General features: G+C 46.8%; 2 long non-coding RNA genes across 3 annotated transcripts; one reads left to right on the top strand and one right to left on the bottom strand.

Moving 5' to 3' along the window:
• Positions 1–8792: 8792 nt before the first annotated feature.
• Positions 8793–11037, bottom strand: LOC142583434 (uncharacterized). Its single transcript, XR_012828625.1, has 3 exons — positions 10950–11037; positions 9263–9337; positions 8793–9204 (listed from the first exon to the last, which is right to left on the bottom strand). It is a non-coding gene; the product is annotated as an uncharacterized LOC142583434 (long non-coding RNA).
• A 5023-nt stretch (positions 11038–16060) lies between these two features.
• Positions 16061–19453, top strand: LOC142582066 (uncharacterized). Of its 2 annotated transcripts, XR_012828374.1 has the most exons (3): positions 16061–16363; positions 16855–16943; positions 19284–19453. It is a non-coding gene; the product is annotated as an uncharacterized LOC142582066 (long non-coding RNA). The 2 variants fall into 2 exon arrangements; XR_012828373.1 differs by lacking the exon at positions 16855–16943.
• The last annotated feature ends 2417 nt before the right edge of the window (positions 19454–21870 follow it).

Raw genomic sequence — 21870 nt, 5'->3', positions numbered from 1 at the left:
ACCATTCGTCTGTGGGTGGTGGGGCGTTGTCATCGTATGGCTTGTATAGCTGTATTGCAGAATGGCTTGGGTGAGCTCCGCTGTAAAGGCCGTTCGTCTGTCGGGGATGAGGATTTCTGGGCCGTCATGTCACAGCAAGATGTTCTCGACGAAGAAATTCGTCACTTTTGCCGCACTACCTCTTGGCAGAGCTTTCGTTCCAGCAAAGCGGGTGAGGTAGTCCGTCGCCACGAAGATCCACTTATTTCCCGATGTCGACGCCGGAAAGGCTCCTAACAAGTCCATCCCGATTTGATGAAAAGGTCGGCAAGAATGCTCGATCGGCTGTAGTAATCCTGCTAGCCTCATAGGCGGCGTCTAGACTGAAGGGGTCACGTCGGCGTTCAGGGCACGTCCACTAATACCTCTCCTGTATCCTCGATAGCGTCAGGGAGTATGCGAGGTACGCAGCGGTCGGAGCTTCATGCTTCATGCAGGACATGCTGTAGTTCTGCACGCAGCGCTCAAGGAACACGAAAAAGGTAGTTGACTGCGGACTGATGAGAAGTTCATAACGAGTAGATTCGTTTGAAGCGAGGACGAAGATAATCCTCGCCTAAGTGCCCTAGTGACAACGTCGGTGTTCCTTTCCAAATACTCGACGAGGTGTTTTAGCTCAGGGTGTAGTCGTCGCTGGTAAGCGAAGTCTTCCGCACCCTCGTCCTCTTGCGGAGGCAGGTCAATGGTGGCACATGATAGGCAATGGGCATCAGAGTGCTTTCGTCTGGACTTGTAGAGAATAGCGATGCCTTATTATTGCAGTCTGAGGCTCCGCCGGGTCAGGTGTCCTGAAGGGTCATGAATTCGCTAGCCAACAAAACGCGTGATCGTCGCTTACGAATATGAACGGCCTGCCACATAGGTAAAGGCGGAATTTCGCTGTAGCCCAAAAGATGCGAGGCATTGCTTTTCGCTCGTAAAATAATTGCCTTCCGCTTTTTACAGAGCCGGCTTGCGTAAGCTATCATACGTTCAAGTCTGTCTTTCCTCGGGACTAGGACGGCACGAGGCCTAGGCTACTGGAGTCAAAGTGGATTTCTGTATCGGCGTCCTCGTCGAAGTGCATGCGTCGTTTGAGTTCTTGAAATGCGTCGGCCTGTGGATTTCCCACTTGTACTCGACGTCACATTTAGTAAGATGTGTCACCGGCTCAGCGATCCGCCAAAAGTCATTGACAATGTGCTTGTACTAGGCACACATGGAAATCTACGCATTGCCTTCTTGTCGATGGGGTGCTAGAACTTTGCGATGGCAGCTCTCTTCTGCGGGTCAAGGTGGACTCCAGATTTGCTGATAACGTGACCTAGGAAAACAGCTCGTCGAAAGCGAAGTTGCACTTTTCAGGCTACAGAGTGAGCCCTGATGACTTCATGGCCTCTACTACTGTCGCTGGATGCCTAAGGTGATGGTCGAAATTTACAATGAAGATGGCGACTTCATCCAAGTAAACAGATAGGGCTGCCACTTCATTCCTATTAAGACAGTGTCCATGACGCGCTGAAACGTTGCAGGTGTCGAGCACAGTCCGAATGACATGACCTTGAACTGATAGAGGCCGTGTGGCATGATTAAGGTAGTTTTTTCGCTATCCCTCTCATGTATATCTATTTGCCAGTAGCCAGTCTTGAGATCCATCGACGAAAAGAATTGAGCGTTGCAGAGCCGCTCCAATGCGTCGTCTATCTGTGGAAAGGTATATACGTCTTTCTTCGTGATCAGTCGACCATAACCGAAGCAGAAACGCAGGGTTCAGTCCTTTTTCTTCAACAAGACTATAGGGGATGTCCATGTGCTTTTCGACACCTGGATGATGTCGCGCAGCACTTCGTCGACTTGTTGCCTTATAGCTTCACGTTCTCGCTTCGAAACTCAGCAAGGACTTGGTGGAGTGGTCAACTGCACTATTTGGTTATTGTGCGCTGTTTTGCAACTGGTGTTCGTCAGATCCTTGATGACGTCGAAAACCAGCCTTTGTATCGTCGGAAAGATTTCTGAGCTGTTACTACTTTCTCACGGGGAGACATAGCTCTATGTCGAAGTCTTGCTCGAGAACTGTGGTCGTCGGGACAAATGCTGCGGAATTCGAGAGGACAAACGTATTGCTGGTTTCTTCATTTTCCTTAATGTATGCGATCGTGGTGCCCTTTTAGACGTGCTTGGACTCCTGGCTGAAGTCGCTCAGCATAACTTTCGCTTTTCCTCCACCGGTTGCTACTTTTAGTCTTTCGGATATGAGCTGACATTCCGGCCCCGGGCTCGGCTAGTGTATGGTCGGCACTGCGGCGACAGGGAGCGGCCTGCTGACCGCGAACCATAGGGTCGTCGAGGGCTCCGTTGAGTGGTAGCTATGTAGTAGGCTATATCGCGAGGGCGTTCACCTTCCTATGGGCGGGAAGCGTTGACAGCGAACCCTCGTAGTTCCATTTCGCTGTATGGACACCTTCGGAGGGCGTAGGGGATGTCCAGGGGATGTCCGTGTTGATGTCCAGTTCTCCGCAGTGATAACACGACGGACGATGGTCGGGGCTGCGCTAACTTCGTCTTCCTTGGAACGCCGAGCTGGCGAAGCTCGGGAGTGCTGTAAGTGGCGGCGGTACACGACGGAATTGCGGCACTGTGGGGTCCTGACGCGGGCGCGAAGGTGGACAGTGCCGGCAGGTGACGGCGGCGTATGCCATCGCTTCTGGCTGGGCAGCAATTGCGGCTTCACTTGAACTCCAAGTGTTTGATGCAGTTCATCCTTGACTATGTCAGTGACCGAGGCCACCTGGGGTGGCGGCGAAGACATGATCTTGGCAGTTCTTCGCGCACAACGGCCCTGGTGGTCTCTTGAAGGTCGACGGAACCCAGTGCTTGGATGGCGCACTGCGGCGCCAGCACTTGGCGATAATTTGCCAAGTGGGCATTTCCAGAGTCTTCTCAATCATCGGTGTCTCTGTAGAAAACTCAGCTATGGTCTTCGGAGGGATGCGGATCAGGCCCGCATAAGGAAGCGGTCTCTTTTTCTTACATTTGCTGATCGCCGTGGCGAAAAGACATAAAATTTAAGAAACAGGAAGAGAGCGGTTTGGATCGGAGAGCAAACGAGTATAGACGATATCCTAATAGATATCAAGAGGAAAAAAATGCCGCTGGGCAGGTCATGTAATGCGCAGATTAGATAACCGTTGCGCCATTAGGGTAACAGAATGGGTACCAAGAGAAGGGAAGCGCAGTAGAGGACGGCGACGGCAGAAAACTAGACGGCGCGACAAAATTAGAAAATTTGCAGGTGCTAGTTGGAACCGGTTGGCACAGGACAGGGGTAATTTGAGATCGCAGGGAGATACCTTCGCCCCGTAGTGGACATAATAGGATGATGATGATGATGATGATCCTGAAAAGCCGGGCCATCTTCTCCATAAAGATCGCTATTCTCTCATTGGGCAGCTGTACTCGGCTTTCTAGTAGAGCTTGGGCGTGCTCTTTCCGCACGACTCTTGTGAATGTCAGCAGCAAGCCGTTTCGGAACAGGTCCCTCTTCGTTAAGGTAGCTGCTCCATTCTCGAACCACGTCCTGGCGGCGTCTTCCAATACGAAATAAACATTGCGCAGCTTGTCGTCGCTTTTTCAGCTGTTAAACGTTGCGAAGCTATCATACGTCTCCAGCCAGCTTTCCGTGTCCTTAAATGTTGAACCGCAGTGGCGTAGTCCTTGAAGCCTGCGGCTAGCTCGCTGGTCCGTGGCGACGTTGGCGTTGTCTTCGTGGCTTGGGCTTTGATCATAGTTTTGCGGGCCGTTCGGTACATGAAAACACTAGCAGAGCTCATGTAGTAGTGACGTTGTGCGAACTTGTACCACCAAGACAAGTTACACTGAAAGCACAGCAATCGCGGTGAACACGGTTGACGATCGTCGAACTCTGACATGCCGGTCAAGCTTCTCGGCTTTTATACACTAGAGTTGGGAGAAGAGGGCGGACACTCTGTCAGGCATTTATTGCCTCTACGTCTGCCTCTTAGGCAACTCTTAGGCATTGATGCCTAAATAAAATACTTTGTCTTTGAGTCATTGAAGGTAACCGAGTAATCGGTGGTGCCCGCGTGTCTTCCGTAAAGTTCTACGCAGTTCGCGCCACACATGCAATAAGTTTACAAAAGCTTCGGTGACAACAAAACCATCGATAACATTCGAAAAACTTCCGATACATACGGGTGCGTCCGACGCTTAGCGATAACATTCGTTTGATGGTGAAAAGCGCTCAGCCGTAAAATATAAAAAAGTCAACGTGTCAACACACAGAGGTTGAATACGTCGTCGACGGTACTTTTGAGTAGGTACTCGATCTTGTCCGCTTCGGACATGTTACCGTCAACTTTGCCGCAAAGTGTTAGAATATGCTGAATATACGAAATGTATCATTCAGGATATGACTGCGCGCGAGAGCCATGTACTTTGTCAGCGGTTAACTGACAACCAAAGGGCTCGCCAAACAGGTGGTTCAATCTTTCTTTGCCTAGGTCCCAGCTGGCGAGATTGTGCCCATAGGTCTCGTACCAGACGCGTGCGGTTCTCTTAAGGTAAAATACCACATTTTGACAGCATAAGGGTATCGTCCCACCTGTTCTGTCTGCTGACACGCTCCTACCATGAAATGCAATCCTCAAGGCCCACGTCTTCTGTGCCACAGAAGGTGCCTGGGGCTTTTGGGAGCGATAACATATACGGTAGGAACAGCTGCGGCACGGTAAGTTCCGGCATGGTGGGGGCTTCAGTGGCCATCGCCGAGACAACGACGCGGCAACCGCTTCTGAAATCCGTGCTGCGCTGATGGTGATAAACAGGCAGCGTACCCAGGAGCTCCACCAGAAATGCTGCACAATAAACGTATATTTACAAATATGTGCAAATAACGCGAGCAGTACAGGCGTCGCAGCAGCCAAGAAGCGAGGAAGAACTTCTATTTCTTCTTCATCGATGATGGCCTAATGCGAAAGACTTCTTCTGTCTCGCGGCAATATCTTATACTCCACCCTGATACACCACTTTAGTTCAATTGTTGGGTGTTTGTTTTTGTTACCTGCCGTTGTGGCTTAGTGGCTATGGTGTTACGCTGCTAAGAACGAGGTCTCGGGATCAAATCACTGCCCCGGGGGTCGCATTTTGATGGGGACCAAATGCAAAAACGCCCATTTGCCATGCATTCGGAGCATTTTGAAGAACCCCAGGTGGCCAGAACTATTCCGGAGTCCGCTACTACAGCTCGCCTCATAATGAAATCGTGGTTTTGGTACGTAAAATACCTTAGTTTATTTTAAATTTATCCTTTGTTGTTTTTTCCGCTAAACAACGCGGACTTTTTAAAAATGGCTCGGTATACAATTAATACACTTTAATTCGACCAACAGTAAGCTGTCGGTTTAGATAACAAGGAGCAATGTGGCTGCCTGTTTTTAGAGTTGGAAAAAAAACCTTCCACAAGATGTGACATACAGTTGTAATACAAATGTAAAAAAAAATCTGCTCATCGATAAACCTTTTTCAAATGAATTACGGACTTTTCATTCCAGTACGTGAGTGTCGTTCTAAATAAACCCAGATCAACTTTAATTTCTGCTGCCTCTTGGGTGACTTAGGGGTCCAACTCATTTTGTATTTTGATAAATGATATTGCAGCTGTAATTAGGTGCAACATTCGAATGTCTGCACATGACTGTCTTCTGTAGGGTAAAGTGCCAGATGAAACGGGTTAACCAAACTGCTTCAAGAAGAACTCAGTCGTGAGGAAGTGTGGGGCAAGAATAATAGCATAGTTCTAAAGTTCACAAGTGTTATCGTGTGTGTTCACTAAAAGGAGCAATAAGGGTCGTTTTCCTAAAGGATCCTTGCTCGGCACCGCTGTGAGAATGGTCATGAAAATGCTCTTTCTTTTTCAGGCTACCAAAGCTATGACAGTCCGAAATTTACCTTTGGCTTGTCTTCCCAGCTCTCAAGCCGAGCCTATATGTCTGGTCCTAAACCCCTGGAATAAACAGTACGCTCCCACCAAATGCAGTCATGAAATCTAGTCTGCCTACTTGACACGCACACTGAAGTCAGCGTGGGTAATCTGCCACGGCCACAAAAGCAGTCAACGCGCTGGGGACAGTTGACGTAATGCACCACTGAGACAATGGTCATTAAAAGGTTCTTCTTTCTACAGGTTAGTTGGCTAACGAATGCCAAATGTTTTCGTGAAAGAGACCCATTTCTTAACGCTGTTTCCTGCCTTTCTGATTTTTTGGAATCAAAGGGTTTCCACGACTTTTCCGTATCGAGTGTTTTTCAAGCATCTTTTTATTGGTAAATCTCGGAAATGTGAGCCGATATGCGCTACTGGGACCACTGCTCTCTGCGACGTTCATAATGTATTTAAATATATGTATATTGTAATGCGAACAAAGAACAGGAAAAGGGAGCATCTGGCAGCGTTGGCAGCGTCTCCTCAAGAGAAGCCCAGGCAATGTCGAGCTCGCACCTCCCGGAAGTCTCGCGATGTGGCTGCAGAGCCGGGCAGTCCTCTTCCCTACATTCACCCCAATGCGAAAAGCAGCCATGCTGGCGACTCATGGTTAAGATAGTGTGAATTGGTCGTAATACGGTTTATGGCGCTGTACGTGCACGGTTTCACGACTACGACAGCGTTGGGCCGTAGGTGGCGTGCCAGACTCGACGATATTGTTCACATGCAATATATCTGCGCTACAACGTGGCAGGATACTTGATATTTGGAGACAGCTTGGAGGAGAGGCCAGAAGTAACAGCTGTAACCTAAAGCCACACAAGGTAGTCTGGAAGAAAGTGAAAAGCAGGCTGGTTATCGTCCTGTCGTGTTTGCAGTTGCGCTTGGTCGACGGTTGTGCCAGAGCGGGCGAGCTGACGGCATTCCTTGTCGCGGCGGGCAGCATCAGAGGAGGGCGTACATTCGCATGAGTAGGGTCATTACGGAAGAATAGTATCGAGTGTGGTCGAAGGTTCGCGGCCATTGTTGTAATCGCACCGCTGGCACGAGTTGTTGGAATCTCAGTGCTGACGCCCGTTATTGCAAATGGGTCGCAAGCCCCAAGGGTAGCGTTGGCCTGGCGGCCTGGGGCACAACTGGAAGCATCCGAAGGTCCCGGCAAAGCATGAGTCGACTGGTAACAGAACAACTTGTTTATTCTAGCATCGCAAAAGAGTGGGCAGTCAGGTCGACCGAAGTGGAGAGACGGGAGAGCACGTTACTCAACAGAAGAAATCGGAGCCTCTCTCTTGGCGTCCGGGGGAGCTGCTTTTATACATAGAGTTACTATACCGACTCTAGAGGACAAGCTACCCATAGGGCCCATGCATTGAAATCGGGAACCGCAAGATCGCCGCCATGTTGCTACGCGCCGAGGTTGCCAGCTCCTGAGACGCTTGCTAGACTTGGTGACAGTAGTCAGTTTTAATCCGGCAACCGTAGCAGCGTAGCAGCATGGCGTCTCGCTTGTGGTGTCGTGATGTGTGCGTGCAGCCGTGTGTTTGGGCTTTATAAGTTGGTTCTTTATTCTATGTTGCGGGAATGTGTGGGTGTGGTCCATGTTGGCCGTACAGGTGGCAGTTATGCAACCGAGGGATCATCCTGTTGAAGTTTCCGGCGGTATGCGGTTTTCAGCGGTCACGCCTGTTGCAGAAGTGTCACTCGACGAGGTTACGAGCTTGAAGCTGTGGTCAGATTCCTCGTTGGCGTTCCGTAATTCTCTTCGCACGGACGCGGTATGTTGCAAAAGCCGCTTTCGCGATCTATCGTCGCGACGATAGATCGGGTTTTTTTATTATTATAAGTACTGATCCAGCTGTAGGGCACATGTAACCGACAAACGGAAGTCTCAGGAGAGCACCCGAGGTTATAATAAAGCAGGCGGCGCAGAAACTCCAGGGCAGCCAAGGGACAGTGGGGGGATCAAAGCTCGAAGCAGAACGGTACATACGTTGGGGCCGCCGAGGCAAATGTGTGCCAGGGAGTGTTCGCACGGACAGCTCCCCTGGCACGCGCAGCAGTGCCTCGCAAGGTCGAGATACTTTAAAGGCACCTGCGCCCATGATCTTTCTTTTGCCTCGGTGCAGTGAGCACGATTAACGAGAATAATATGGAGGGCATCTGGTGCAGTCGCGAATGCGTCATGGCAAATGTAGCTCGCGTCGCCTGGCGTGTGTAGTAACATCAGAGTTGGTTGTGTGAACTTTATGCATAATACGCTTTGTTACGGTACCTTAACGGAATGGGTCTAGAGGACGGTGTTGGTGCATTTTTTCGTACCGCCCTAATCCTATACCCCCCACTACAAACACACACACATAACCCCCCCCCTTTTTATGTATACATACAATTCCTTGCCATGACGGATCATAGCCTCCTTTACTTTTGAACAATAGAGGAGGCTATGGACGGATTGAACAGTTCAAGTTGTCAACTTGTCAATAACTGTCATAGGAATTGCTGTAATAAACACAATTCCACGATCGGATTGTTTACTCTCATTTTTTGTTGTAACACTGAGGACTACATAGAACTTTATTTTGTATATGTGAGAGAAGCATGTGGATATCACGAGCTTAAGCCAATGTGCAATACACAGACAAAGCAGCTGCTACAACATGAACTGCATTGAGGACCACACAACACATACGTAATTAAAGGTGCAAAATATAGGAGGAAGCTTCAAAATATGTTCTCTAGCACTGCAAAGTATAACATATATTGTATGTGTACAATAAATGTTCAAAAAAACAATGCATCAATGTCCCATTTGCCTTCAAGTTAATTATCAAGTTCAAGTTTACTGAAGTTTATTATGAGCATATGTACAACAGGAATCTACTGACACACCCACAGTCAAGGTGGCTGTTCGAGGTGTGCTGGCTGCCTCAGTGTAAGAAAAAGAAATTGGGTGAATGTCGACACCAGTGCCACTGCTTCTTGCCTCTGACCTGCACGTGCCTCCACGGCATCTTTGTGCACAAGTGTGCTGGCGTGGCGAGGCGTAGGAATCATCCGAGAGAAAGAGTATCGTTTACATGGAAAAGTGGCTGTTCACATTGCCTGTCGCTTTCCCTCAAATGTTTCCTTGGCGACTAGGGTGACACACCCGCAGTCGAAGTGGCTGTTCGAGGTGTGCTGGCCGCCTAAAAGAAAAAAATTATATGAATGTCGATACCAGTTCTATTGCTTCTTGCCTCTTACCTGCATTTGCCTCCACGGCCTATTGGCTTGCAGAGTAAGTATGAGGGAGCTGCTGTGGCTAGGCGTAGTCATTGTCTAAGCAAAAAGAAAAGGCCATTCAAATGGGAAATTATGGAAATAAATGCAGTTGTTATGTCTGCTTCTTGCACTCTTCTTGCCTAAAAGTTTTCAAACATAGTGTCCAGTACACACCAGCGCTCTGACTGCTTCTGCTTTTTACCTGCAGGTGTTGCTGCGAGATCCTTAGTATGGCTGCGTGCAGCATTGTAGCACTTGGTGGAGGCATTTGAAGTGGTAGCCAAAAATATAAAGAATCCTCCTTGTCTGCATGAATGCTTTCAATTTCTAAATGCAGTGGTAACTATCACTATTAGTTCAAGGCCACCCACATCTATGCGGCAAGTGCCATAGCTCGAAACTGAATTTTTTCTTGAGTGTTTCACAAGGCGTCTGATATGTACACATTAGATGTGATGTGTTTGTTTTTATTTATCCCAGTGTGGAGAGAGCATCATTAAATTGTTTTTTATTTTTGCGTGTCTTGTTTTTTGGTTTATTTCTGAATTTATCAACCAGCAGTCTCATGATGCTAAAGTGACTTATGTAATGGCAATCAGCTTTTGTTTTGCAGAAAAAAAAACGCATTTCCTGACCCATTGTTTGACATCCTCTCACTCGCATAATTTTGCAGAGTATTCTACCTATATTGACATGCTTGACCTCCACTAAAGAGTCTTGCATTTTCAAATAAGACTCTTTCCTTAAAATTATTTGACACTTCTCGTAATTTCTGTAACTTGGGATTCTGATACTCTGCATTCACCATTTTTGCTTGTTTCTGACTAGAAATGTCTTCTTTAATTTAGAGCTTAAACTTTACCTTTGGAACACACGGAAGGGCTTGCCATTGCATATATGCATAAAAGGGAAACATGTTTCATTAAACATTTGCAAAATCCAACTGAACATTGATGAATGCAGCTTGAAGTGTGATATGACTGAATGAGCCATAAAAGTAACTCATTTCACTTGGTAAATTAAAACACATATTAGTGTGATGTACAAGATACGTTACACTAACGTGGTGGGTTCTCTTGCTTATACAGCAAAATAATCGGTGTGCGAGAAAAAACATTATCTTTGCATACCCCTTGTACACACTGATTTAAGGAAAGTGAGCTGGAGCTGTCCACATGATCACTTATTTTACCTGCGAGTATACTCAACAAAAGTGTGTCCCAACTGCTTAGTGGTATTTGAGATTATGTCAGTATTGCATATGGTGCCTGTTGTCTCAAATAATTAATTTTGAAAATGCTCGCAGGGATCTGATGTGCATATCTGCAGTTTATGGATACATGTAAAAGACTCAGCATCAAGTGCAAGTGAACGGTCCCACAAACCCGGAGTCGATCATGCAAATAGATTCGCTGCACAAATTTGTGACCAGAAAAATATTTCACATGAAATGGCATGCAAGGAAGTGTTGAAAATATTGCACAGTTAATAAAACGCCTACGCTATTAATATGTGGGTTGATGCACTCGCTATGCAAAACGGAGGTGAGGCGTGCAGACAGGACACAAGAGTAGAGTATTTACAAGCAAACAACACGAGCGCTGCCCACTTCTCTACTCTTGTGTCCTGTCTGCACGCCTCACCTCTGTTTTGCATAATGAATCCTTACCAACTAGCTCAGCTTTCTGTCGTTCTAAGTCTCGATGCACTCGATTTCGTCCGCATTAGGCACTCGCCTCTTGATTACTTCGTGGCACAGAAATACTCCGCATCAGGCTGTTTTTCTGCTGTGGCCTTTGTAGAAGCATGATTGTTCAAAGTGCTACAATTAAACAGATTCTATGAGTTGCTTGCGGCTTGGCCAGTAGAATTCCGGTGCGCTGGTCCGCCTGTACAGCAATTTCCTACTGAAGGGAAACCTGCAAATAAAAACACCGCTCCGCATGTAGAAAAATGCTCTACTGTGACGCTTCTCAAACGATTGTGATGCACCACAAGAGCTGCCTACTCGCGTGATATTCTCAACAAGGAGATACATTCGTTTACTTACATGTGAAGTTATATGCCAGATCACTTCGGGGCTTCGGTGGCACATAAGGCACGAGTTTGCCATTGCGTCCGATGTCGACGCGCGATCGCATGTCAAACCTAAACTGTACGAAACTACTGCGCATCCAAAAAACAGATTCGAAACAGAAATTCGCGTCATTCTTTATTGCATGAATGCGTACATCGTGATTTACATAAGCCACGGACTTAGCGATCGCTTTCTGTAAACCGAATATTAACGTACCACCTTCATAAAGCCATCAAGTATGCGTTTTTAGATGACAAAGCATAAGGTGACCTGTACTTGCTTTCAGCTCTTTCAATAGTAATTGCGCTGGCCACATTGACCAGTAGCAACAGGGCGGCGCCCTAGAGGTTCCCACTTTTCCGGCCCAGCTTTTCCTCTAGAGTTGTTCTACTAACTCTATGCTTTTATACTCTCGCAGTTGAGGGCAAGAAGGAACGCCTCGTCAGAGGGGCACGTGATGCGCCGCTCGGGCACGTTGAGACGAGTAGGTGACGCATCCGCCGGGCCGGCGCCGGTCAGACCTCCTCGCTTCACAGTTGGGGGAGCTCCTCTCCCCGGCTGCCGCGCTTTGACAAGCGTGGGCACCAACATGCACACACGGACACACGCACACACGAAGACACGTGGCATTGGAACATGCCTGGACGCGCTTGGCGGGGAGGCGTAGCAGCGGCGCCGAACGGGCCAAAATGTCCACCGCTTTGAACGAAGCCCCGGCGTCCGTTGCATCCGCGCCGGCTATACCGCGCGTTGTAGGCGAAACGTAACAGACCGCCCCGCCAGGGGAAGGAGATCCCGATGGTCAGGGGACTGCATCCGCTGTCCGGAGGGATGTCGCTCGACGATGCTCGCAACCGAAGTCGGTCGTCCCTCGGCGTTTCTTGAGCGCAGCGCACCGAGAAGGCCTCGTTCTCACGTTCAGGTTCACACAGGACACTGCAAAGTGACTTCGGGAGAGTTGACATTTTTGTTCTCGTTCCCGGCAAGCGTTAGAACTACGCCGAAACTCAACCGCTCAGTCAGCAAGCACGAAACAATCCTCACCAAGTCCTGCCAGGCTCTTTCCCCTTTTATACCACTGCCTAGTTCCTTACAGTAGTCTAGCAGCACTCAGAACGCGTCCACAAATTGGAAAATTGCACTAGAAAGCACGTCATCACTTTGAAACACTAAACAAAAGCAATATGTTAAAAATCCTGCCTCAGGAAGAAAAACATCAGTAACAAATAACTTTGAGGCTGATTCCTACGTTAGGGGCTTCGACTTAAGCCATCGGCGTTACCGTTGAGACTCCCCTTTTTGTAACGCACCTCAAAGGAATATTGTTGCAAAGCGAGGCTCCAGCGCAGGAGGCGGCCATTTATGGAAGAGATGGTCTGCAGCCATTGGAGAGGGCAGTGATCCGTCTCGAAGCATGCGAAGCGGAGATCGCAGCGAGCGACCGTACACTAGCTCAGCTGGCGAAAACCCCGTAGCCGCATGCGGCGCGGTCTTTAATGCCAACGTCACCCCAGGCAGACATAGCTCCCAGTCAGTTTGTTTTTCAAACCACAATGCTCTCAACACGCGCTTCATGACGGAGTGGAGCTTCTCAACGGAATTCGATTGTGGGTGGTACACTGAGCTGTGTAACAGCTTTACCCCACACCTTTCGAGAAAAGTCGTCGTCAAAGCGCTAGTAAACACTGTGCCCTGATCTGATTGGATTTCCGCAGGAAAACCAACTCGCGCAAATATGGACAGTAGTGCATTGACTATCTCAACTGAGCTGAGTTCTTTAAGCGGCACTGCTTCAGGGAACTTTGTCGCTGGGCAGATCACAGTCAAAATGTGTCTGTACCCCGTGGTTGTTACCGGCAGAGGTCCCACTGTATCAATAACGAGCCGTCTAAAAGGCTCCGTAATGATAGGTACCAATTTCAACGGCGCCCTCGATTTGTCCCCTGGTTTGCCCACCCGCTGACAGGTGTCACATGTCCTCACAAAGTGGTCTGCGTCCCGAAAACACCCTGGCCAATAGTACTCTTGCAAGAGACGGTCCTTAGTTTTCTTAACTCCTAGGTGTCCGGACCACGAACCCCCGTGCGACAAGCGCAACAGATCCTGACGGTAGCACTGAGGAACGATCAGCTGATCGAACTCCACTCCCCTGCGGTCTAGATACTTCCGGTACAGGACCCCACCCCTTTCCACAAAATGAGCATTTTTCTTGGCGATACCTTCCTTGACAATGCAGCGTATGTTTTCTAGGCTGCCATCCTTTTTTTGCTCGGCTATCAAAGCCGACCGGCTGACTTTTAGCAACCTATTAAGTCCGTCTGACGTAGGCGCGATGATCAAATCTGCAGATAGCGCTTCTAATTTTCCCGTGTCGGGCATTTCCTCTCCAGTATCTGGTGCCTTCAACGCTACAGGCTCAATTTTATTCAGTTCGGGCGTGCTCTGAATATCAGCTTGCTGCGCCTCTGACCCTTTTTCATTGTTTGACAACGTCGGCCCCGCAACTACCGCCTTTGCAGCGAGCTCCCGAACCTTCGATCTGGTTAAGGCCCGAACGCTAGCCTCACCAAACAAAAGCCCCTTCTCGCGCAGGAGGTGATCGGACCTGTTCGAAAATAGGTACGGGTACTGGGGGGGCAGCATAGATGACGCTGCCGCCTCCGTCTCAAGTGCTCCGAAAGGTCCTTCAATAAGCACTTTTGCTACGGGCAGACACACGCTATGAGCTTCCACGGCTTGCTTGATCCATGCGCACTCGCCCGTGAACATATCGGGTTCTACGTAAGAGGGGTGAACTACATCCATGGTAGCTGCGGAATCGCGAAGCACTCGGCACTCTCTCCCGTTCACGAGGACGTCTCGCATGTAAGGCTCGAGAAGCTTCATGTTCTCGTCAGTGCTGCATAATGACAAAAACACGACTTTTGTTTTTGTTTCCGGACACTGCGCCGAAAAGTGACCCGGCTTCTGGCACGTATAACACACGCGCGCTTGCCTCGTCTCGAACCGCTTTCTGCGTTCGGCTTCGGCTGCCGCCGTCTCCTTACGTTCGGTCGGACTGCTTTCACTCGCATCCGCACTACGTGTGTCGCCCCTTGCTCTCATGGGTGTGAACTTTGGCCTCTCAAACTTGGAGCCAAATTCACCCTTTTGACCGTCCTTAGCTCCGCGAGCCCGACGCGTCACAAACTCCTCGGCTAGCTCGGCGGCTTTAGCCACCGTACAAACGTCTGGCCTATCCAAGACCCAGTACCGCACGTTCTCAGGTAACCGACTATAAAACTGTTCCAGCACGAAACACTGCAGAACTTTCTCGTGGTCACCAAACGCTTTCTCTTCTTTGAGCCACTCCTGCATGTTTGACATAAGCCTGTAGGCAAACTCTGTATATGACTCACTTTTACCTTTCTCATTTTCCCGAAACTTCCGACGGAACGCCTCCGCTGACAGCCTGTACTTTTTTAGCAGACTCGATTTCACTTTGTCGAAATCCTCTGCCTCCTCTCTCTTCAAGCGAGCGACTACGTCGGCCGCCTCGCCGGGTAACAAAGTGAGCAAGCGCTGTGGCCACGTTTCCCGAGAGAACCCCTGCTTCTCGCACGTTCGCTCGAAGTTAACCAGGAACAAACCAATGTCCTCTCCAAGCTTAAACGGCCGCATCAGGTCAGTCATTTTGAACAATACTCGTTCTCCTGCACCGTGTGCCTGACTTCCATTACGAGCGCGTTCCATCTCTAACTCGAGACGCTTCATTTCCAAAGCGTGTTGACGGTCGCGCTCTCTTTCTTTCTCTTGTTGCTCTCGTTCTATCTGTTCTTTACGTTCACGCTCTTCTTTTTCTTTCTGTTCTTTTCGTTCACGCTCTTCTTTTTCTTTCTGTTCTTTTCGTTCACGCTCATCTTTCTCTTTCTGTTTCTGTTCTTTAAGTTCACGCTCCTGTCTTTTTGCCCTCTCCTCAATGGTCTCAAGGCATTCCGACAGCTCGTCATCCTCCGCTTCTAACAGTTCTGGTTTTCTGAGTTTGTCTGAGACATCCAGACCCAACTCTCTTGCAAGCTCCAGCAATTTCGGTTTGCGCAACGACTTCCAATCCATGGCTACTCTGAATGCTGCTTTCTCTACTGCCTACTATTGTCTTGCCGCAAACTAACCCGGCAGCAACGACAACCACAATTACCAGCTCTGTTTCTGACACTAAAAAAAGCCTGGCAAAACTCAGAAGAAGAAAGTCCCGCACTCACCAAACCTCGCAGCCAAGAATTCAGCGCAGTCGTTCCGCTGCAGGCAACCAGTCATCACACAGGGCTCGTTGCACTGCTCCCGGATGGTCGTTGTGCTGCTCAGCATACAGTCAACCGCATATCTTCGCTGCTGGCCTCCGTTGTCGCGATCTCACCGCTGGCAGACAGTTGTTGTAATCGCACCGCTGGCACGAGTTGTTGGAATCTCAGTGCTGACGCCCGTTATTGCAAATGGGTCGCAAGCCCCAAGGGTAGCGTTGGCCTGGCGGCCTGGGGCACAACTGGAAGCATCCGAAGGTCCCTGCAAAGCATGAGTCGACTGGTAAGAGAACAACTTGTTTATTCTAGCATCGCAAAAGAGCGGGCAGTCAGGTCGACCGAAGTGGAGAGACGGGAGAGCACGTTACTCAACAGAAGAAATCGGAGCCTCTCTCTTGGCGTCCGGGGGGGCGTATTTTCATCCGCTAGCAGCTACAACGGGGCGTGGCACTATAGGCCAAAGCAGGTCACGTGACTTCCGCTGCTTTGAAAGAAGTCAGCTAAAAGCTAAGTGTACTGTGGCTTATGTATTGTTAAACAAGATTTCGTAAATCATAAAAATACTGTACGCGACGCCCATTGCTGAAATTAACGCCTGTTGTCATGGCAATGGTGGAGACGCTGCGACCTTGCCGAGTGCAAATGGCGGCGCTCATGCGAACTGACTGAACAGCCGCGCACGCCCGTTGGCCACATTACCATGCGTCGGACTACACTGGACGAAATGTAAGTACAATTTTGCATTATACGTGTGCTATCTCAGCAAGCATGTTGGCAACGTGGGACTTATGCTTGGCTCTGCAACGATACACCCAGCTCCTCCTGAGCGCGGGGCTCTTCGCACCACGAAATAACTATACGCTTCCCGCGAAGTTTAACACTTTGGGGTGCGCCTCACACTGCGCAGCAGCCCGCCTGGTGCAAGCTGGTGCAAAGAAGCGTGTGCAAAATAATTTTCGCTGGATACTTCTATGGCATAAAGGAGCACAAAAACAGCGCATCTTTACATTCGACCTGCCCCTGTACTAGCGCCAGGAATAATTGTCCTTTGCTCTATTCATGACCACGCGAGCTGCATCGCTGCACGAAGCATTATTGCGGTACATATTTTTTTTTTCTTTCAAAGCTGCCATAAGGCAAATCGTGTATATATATATATATATATATATATATATATATATATATATATATATATATATATATAATTTTTCTTACAGACATTTAGTTCTTATATCTGGATTCGTGAGATGTTCAAACTTCGTTACGAGATTGACTGGAAAATGCAGTGAATACACATCAGCAGCAAGTATGTTTCAAACTTAAGTTGCCACATTATTTTTAGAAAGACCCCAACATTGTCTCTAATATTCACATTCTTGTAACTGTTTGACAATATGCACCATTTGCAACTTCCAGCAATTTTGCAGAAACAAGTCTACTTGCTATAGCAGTATTATGCAAAAGGTGTTGGTCAGTCCAATATTAATGAACCTGCATAACTGACAATTTGTCTAATTTGTTCAAAACCACACGTGTAAAGAGAGATGTGCCACAGAGGTGCCGACTTTCTGCTGCTTGATGCTGAATTGGTGAACAGCTTGAAAGCCAGGAAGGCAGACCATGCCTGACTGCATTATTTAGTAAAGTAGAAAACGCTATGCGCTATCTCCGCGGAGATTCATTCAGTGCAACTGAGTTCGTTATTTTAAGTCTCTAATGAAAAGCCCGATCAGCCAACTTTAGAATGTAAAACATACTACTACTACTGCTAAAGCCAAGAAACACTAAAATTGTTCGAAAAATACTAGTTCTTTCATTGGCGAAGACATACAGAAATTATTCTCGAAGAATTACCTGTAGGGACACTTTAAAAAAATGCACCAAAAATCAGCATCAGAAATTGGCATCAAAACATTATTTGCATCACTGAAAAACAGAAATGTTCGTATTGCTTATTCATGGAATATTCATATAATGATAGCCAAAATTTCACCTGCCATCTTAGTGGTGGCGCTGCCGCTGGTAGGTCAGAATCAATGATACACGTTTTTCAACGATACAACTGATCAGGAGCTTACAAGGCCATGAAATACCCCCGAGTGGCCAAATAGAAATATCTTGGGGTATGGATAAACAAAGAACAGATGTACACGGAAAAGCACGAACAGTCTCTCCTAGCAAAAGGGCGAAGAGATGCCGGGATAATGAAACATAGGGCATTGTGGGGGTACAACAGGTATGAGGTACTGAGAAGTATTTGGAAGGTAGTAATGATGCCGGGGCTTACTTTTGGGAATGCGTTCCCATGTTTAAGGGCAGAGGTTCAGTCAAGAAAAGAAGTAAATCGGAGAGCTGTGGGAAGATTAGCACTAGGTGCCCACGGGAAAACCACAAACGAAGCAGTAAAAGGGGATATGGGCTGGGCATCGTTCGAAGCACGGGAAGCTCAGGGTAAAACCTATACGAAAAACGTCTGAGGAAATTGGACGATAACAGGTGGGCAGCTAAGGTATTTAAATACCTATACAGAAAGAGCGTTGACTCACAATGGCGGAAAAGAACTAGGAAGCTAACCAGTGAGTATGCCAGACACGAGGATGAAGAAAGACAGAGCATTAAACGACAGGTTAAAAACGCGGAAGGTAAAAATTGGATAAATTCAATGGAAAAGAAGCATAGTGTGGAACTATATCGATACTGGAAGCAGCAGATCAGGAAGGAAGCATTTTATGATAACTCAAGAGACAGTGCCCTATTCTTTAAAGCTAGGTCAGGATGTCTTAGAACATGGAGCTATAAAAAGAAATTTAACGAAGAAGAAGACACATGTACTGTGTGTGGTAAATATGTAGAAACAATGGAACACCTCATACTAAAATGTGATGGTATCAAGCCCGATGTCGATGCGGCCACAGTCACGCTTCCTGAGGCCTAGGGTTCAGAGATAACGATAGTCATGTAAATAAATATGCGGTGGAAATTAGCAAAAGGCGATTGGAGGATTGGTGGCTCAAAAGCAGAGGTGACGTAAGGTTAAAAGGGTAGGAAGACGTATTTAAGGAAAATCACGAATTTAATAAGGAAGACGTATTTAAAGAAAATCACGAATTTAATAACACACAACACAGGTAAACAAAAATAGAAGGCAAAATAAAAACCTGAGCATGGTGGCGACTGCCATCACACCGTTTCAAAGGGGATGCCCCTACCTTCCATCCACCCAGAATAGTGTAGTGGGTACAAATAGTAACTCTCTGAAAAAACATCTTGATGACTATATATTTGCATTCTGCTGAAATCAGTTCAGCCATAAATAGGAAGCAAATGAAAAGTTATGATTGTTGTATGGACGGCAATAATTTTACATGGTCTATGAATCGGACATCTTGCCATAAAATCGTAACAGTTGGCAGATACACAAAGCCTATCAGGCGGTAGTAGTAACAACCTGCTTAAAGGCTCTGTGCTGTCTTCAGTTCCCAAGAGAATATATGCTGTTTACATTCTATTTTGATTAGAATTGACTAATCACGGTGGTGAAAGTTATTTCCCTCCCCTCCATTTTGTGAAATGTGACAAATGTTCCATTACATGAGTGCCTTGTTCTCTCTGGTCTTAAGCTGGACTAATTCTGCAATCGTTACAGATGCTGCTCAAGAATTCACATTGACTTCGGAGGTCTTCTTCAGAATATTGGAGTAAAGCCAGCAATTTTAATGGAGTCAATCCGTCCATATGACCACTTGGTGCAAGCTTCATTTTTGTGTTACACATTCACTCATTACAATAACTGTAATAAAAGATTTGGAAAATACATTTCTCAAGTCCTCTATTGCCCAAGAAAAGAAGCATGTGATTGCAGGGAATTCAGAAAATAAACCCTATTTGCACCCTTCATAGCATGAAACACAGTTTGAAGCAGGTGTACGTAGCATGTGCAACATAAAAAAACGTGAAATGCGATTAAAACTTGCCACATAATGGCAACTACAGGAATATAGAATGCCACAGAAATCTAAAGGAAATTTATTTCAGCATAAGTATGAAGTTCAAAGGCATAAAGTTTCCTTATTATATGCTGATGGAGTTCTCAAAATAATTTTTTTAGCATGCTATATATCATCCTTGCCACAGGTAACATTTCAACACTCAACTTTCACTTCAGAATTCGTTTTTATAGAGCTCGTCGCTCTGGCATACAAGTGACTCGTCAAGAAACCTTTGTACCGCAGACAAATTCCTCCCAAATTGGGTAAGATGAAGTGCTAGTGAAAAAAGGCCCTGAAAACAAAAAAGGAATGGCAGACATTTTTTGTTACCACAGCAATCAGTCTTTGCTGCCGAGCTTAATTCTACCCTCAGATACACAAAAACCTCGCGCAGTGCTATGCTTAGGGATGATCTCAGCATACTGTTCAATATTGTATTGCTTTCTGTCTGGGCAGGAACTACACAGGAAATGTAGCGTTTTGAAATGCACTCACGTAAACACTGTCTTGCAAATTAAAGTGAAATTCAGAGGAAAATAGTATCAGCAGCCCCCATGAATTTCTGTCCTATGCTGGTAAAAGGCACCAGGAGAAAGAGTGGACAGGGTACGGGTGGGACTTTTGAAGTCATCCTTTAAGGTTTGTGTGGCTCCTAGAGAAGTACGGTGAACTACCTAAAATATTCCACACACTTGAGGATTGGCCTACTGACCCAAGTCTAGTTACTAAACAGGACTCTAAATAGGCTGAACGTCTCGGCTGTATAGATTCTTCTAAATAACAGTGCTAATTTTTGCTTCCGAGTGTGTTTCTTTTATGGCATCATTCTTTTTACTGTCACTTTACGAAGTGCGCCATTAACTTAAATGCTATGGAATCCTTTCCAAGAGCAGTCAAGAATTTTACATGGGAACACATGCGGTGGAGAGAATACGGTTAATTTGCACCACTTGTATCAAAATTTTCATTCTGGCATTTCTTGTGCCAAAACCATGATTTTATTATGAGGCACATCATAGTGAGGGACTCCAGATTAATTTGGAATATCTAGGGTTTATTAATGTGCTCCCAATGCACGGTATATGGGCTTTGTTTAATTTCATCCTTATCGAAATGCAGCAAGCGCGGCCGGGATTCATTGAGATGCTGTTGCTGTGGTGGAATGTACAAGCCATGGCTGAATACTTAAGAGTGTTTGGAATACGTTGTTGCAATACTGGAATTGATGACATCGCTAAAGGGCATCAAAGTATAGCGCTGTTTGAGGTTAGCGATCGCCTGCTCACTTATATGCTTGCATTTCTTCTTTATGAAGCAAGCATATAAGTGGGGTGCCAAAGTCTCGAGACACTTATAAGTTGCCACTTCAATTGTACCAGCAACTTTGGCTAACCATTTTAGAATGGATATCAGACATCAGTTAATCAAAACACTGCAGTGGCGCCTTTGCTAGCACGATAGTGGCGAGCACGCCAAAAAGCCATTTTCTTCGCAATGTCACTGAGCCCCCCTACGCCCTAAATATGACATGCACTGTAACTAAAGCAATGGCATGTCAGTAATCCATACTGAACTGATGTGGCAAACAGAGGATGAAGATGGACAAGGCTGATTTCCAAAAAAATTGAAACAAGGTGTGAATATATATACAAACCATTCCAGCTTGTGCATCTGTCCTGGTCAACCATCTCAGAACACATGGCAAATGATAACATATTCTCACCTTATTTCGATAAATTTTTTTTGGAGTTGGCACTTAATTTTGTGTCGTCCACAGTCCTATCTTTGTGTTGTTCCATTAAAAAAGAAGTCCCTGAATTATTTTACTCTATGGATTGCTTCAATTAGTACCAATTTTTCTGTCAATCACGACAAAGGTTTGTAGAGGCAGACCACAATGCACACATCAGTGTTTTTGTAGTTCGTAGAGATTTTAAATTATTACTTAGACATGAATCTCCTACTCAGCCAATGCAGCTCAACACATGCCAAGTCATTTCAGCGTAGCACAACATGGCAGTGAACATTTTCACTGCACAATAACTGTATCTGTCGTGATTTTAATTCCATTGCAACAAAGCATATGAAGTGTGTCCTTGAAGAAAAATAAATAGCACCATAAGTAAAATAAAGATCTTGCTCAAAAGCTATTTATTGCAATATAGATAAAAAAACAGGAAGAACATTCTGTCAGCGACACTTGCAGAAGGTCATTTGCTGGCAAAACTTGACGCAGCAGCACCA

This window comes from Dermacentor variabilis, chromosome 5, assembly GCF_050947875.1.
Source record: "Dermacentor variabilis isolate Ectoservices chromosome 5, ASM5094787v1, whole genome shotgun sequence".
Classification (NCBI taxonomy): domain Eukaryota; kingdom Metazoa; phylum Arthropoda; class Arachnida; order Ixodida; family Ixodidae; genus Dermacentor; species Dermacentor variabilis.
This window is presented reverse-complemented; position numbering and strand designations above follow the sequence as displayed.